Source organism: Arachis ipaensis, chromosome B02 (genome assembly GCF_000816755.2).
Source record: "Arachis ipaensis cultivar K30076 chromosome B02, Araip1.1, whole genome shotgun sequence".
NCBI lineage: Eukaryota > Viridiplantae > Streptophyta > Magnoliopsida > Fabales > Fabaceae > Arachis > Arachis ipaensis.
The window spans coordinates 90049010-90052055 of NC_029786.2; positions in this window are offsets into that span (position 1 = coordinate 90049010).

A 3046-nucleotide genomic window follows, 5' to 3' on the forward strand; every position below is an offset into this window, starting at 1 on the left:
TCGCGCGTCCGCGCCCATTGAGAGAATTGTGGATCCTACGCGCGCGCGTACAATGCGCTTAAGCGGGGATGAGCAGAAAGAGGGAAGGACGCGTGCGCGTACCGTGCGCGCACGCGTGCATGGAGTTGGGCCAGGGGCTTAGAGTTGGCCCAACTCAGGCCTAACTCTCTGGAGACTAGCCTGGGAGTCGCGCTACTAGAGCTGCGCGCACGCGGCAAGTACGCGTCCGCGTGCATTGAGGGGAATGGAGAACCACGCGTGAGCGTACAGTGCGCGCTAACGTGGGATGGCGTACTAGGCAGGGGCGCGTGCGCGTACCTTGCACGCACGCGTACATGAGATTGGGCCTGAGGCTTAGAATGGGCTTGAGGCACGCCCAACTCTCTGGTCCGTGGCCCCTGGTGATGTTAATACGCATCGCCGCGCACGCGCACTGGGTGCGTACGCGTGAGTGGTTTTGAGCTGGGGGCTTAGAAGAGGCCCAGATCCAGCACAACTCTCTGGAAAGTGGCCCATAAAGTCTAGCAGCGAATCGACGCGTACGCGGCAGATGCGCGTACGCGTGTGATGCGTTCCCTATAGTTTCATAGGCGCGCACGCGTGTGGTGCGCGTCAGCGTGGAATGAATTGGGCTCGAGGCACAAGGATGGCCCAGGAGAGGCCCAACTCTCTGGAATGTGGCTCGTGGTGCATGCGCGGCAGGACGCGTACGCGCACGTTGCGCGCGCGCGTCCATGCCCATTTCTTCATCTCTATCTCTCTCTAATGAGCCTAATTCCTAACTCGCAACCACTACACAACTCGTTTTTACGTTTAATTCCACAAAGAGTTCTAAGTTGACCATCATTTTCAAGCAAACCATATTTAAGTGAGAGATTAAAGCTTAGAGATAGAGATTTTACCCACTTAAATGTTGTATTGGATGATAACTTGGGAAGGGAGACTTCCCCACACTTAGACAATGCATCCTTGTGCTCTTCTTTGTGTATTTCCACCTCTTTGCGAGCTTCCTTGATTTCAACCTTTCCCCTTTTATCACATAGCTTGGTGTTGTCTTCAAGAACTTTGATTTCTTGCCTAATGGGAGGTGATTCAATTTTGGATAGAAATTCATTGATGAATAAATCCATTTCTTGATCAACCTCTTCATATTCTCCAATTTCGATATACACCATGCCAACGTTTTCCTCTTGGTAGCTCTCTTTCTCATTGCTCACCAAGGGTATGGGAGGTTGTGCACACTCTTCTATAATTTCAACTCTATGTCCAACGGGTGAAGATTCCATTGTAGAGAGAAATTCATCTATGATTGAATCCATCTCTTGATAAGCCTCTTCCAAGTCTCCAACGATGATATGCCTTGGAGGTTGCGCACCCTCTTCAACATCAATATCAAGCTTCTTGGAAGAGTGCTCCATGAGACTACATTCCCTTGGACTTTCAACATCTCCTAAATCTTCAACCACTTCTTCCTTTTCTTCAATGATCATAGGCTTCTCCAATTGTTCCAACACAAAATTTGACTCCTCCTTTTCCACCGAATTTTCCAATTTCTCCTTCATGCTTTGCTCTTCTTTTGACTTCTCACATGCGGTCACGGAGGTATTTTGAGTGTTCAAGCATTGGTGGGCTAAAGTGTGCACCACCTTGGTCAAATTGGTCACAAACTCAAGTGTATCCCGCTTCATGGCTTCTTGTCCTTGAAGTAACAAAGTGAGAGGATCGTCTATTGGGGCTCGGGGTGAATAGGAAGGTTCATTATTTTGGAGGGAGGGTTCATGGTAGGAAGGTGGTTCTTCTTGGTAAAGGTATGGAGATGATGAGTATTGAGGTGGTTCTTGGGGGTAATCTTGATATGGTTGTGGTGATTCTAGAGGTTCTTGCTCATAATGGTCATAAAAATATGGTATGGACGATTGGTTATATGATGGATATGGATCATGGGATGGTGCTTGGTGATGAAAGGCTTGTGAGAATGGTTGAGGTTCATGTTGAGGGTGAGAGTCATAGGCATATGGTGGCGGTGCTTGGAAGTCACAAGGTAATTCACCATAGCCATTGGATTGACATGCATTAGGACGGAAATTATACCTATAAGTGTCCGGAGGTTGATGCCAATAGGAGTGATCAATTCCTTGAGGCTCCTCCCATCTTGGAGTGTTCCATCCTTGGTACATGTTAGCATTGAAGTTCACATTCCCTACAACACAATTAGAGCCAAACTCATAGCCAAAGTGAGAATTCATTATGGAAAAACAAAATAAAACTAACAAAATCCAGTAAACAGGCAAAAGACAAACTATTTACACTATTCACATATGTATAATAACCAATAACATAACACCATTGCACATCCCCGGCAACGGCGCCATTTTTGACGAACGGATTTTTGATGGTATAGAAATTCACTAATGAATTCTCGTTGTAAGGTATAGTTTCTAAACCAAGCAATAATCCTTTCATACAAAAAGTTGTTTGTCACTAGTACAAACCCCTAAAAATTATAAACCGAAGTATTGGACCTCGGGTCGTTCTCCCTAGGAATTACAATGAAGTGTCTTGTTATTGGTTGTGAGTTATTTTGGGGTTTTGGGATAAGAGACATGAAATGTAAATGACAATGTAAATAAACTAACAACTAAAAAGCACTTGGCAAGGTTGTGAGAATTAGAAGTCCTATCCTAGTTATCCTTCTCAATTGTGACCACAATTGTAAGTGTCTTGTTATTAGTTGTGAGTTATTTTGGGGTTTTGGGATAAGAGACATGAAATGTAAATGACAATGTAAATAAACTAACAACTAAAAAGCACTTGGCAAGGTTGTGAGAATTAGAAGTCCTATCCTAGTTATCCTTCTCAATTGTGACCACAATTGTCCATTGCTACCACTTAGTTAACCTCTAATAATGGAGGAAAGTCAAGTGGATGAATCAACTTGATTCCACAAGTCCTAGCCAACTCCCAAGGGAAAGACTAGCTTTAGTGGTATCTAAATCAATTAGCAACTTCTAATTATCAATCAACAAAGACATTAGATAACTCAAGC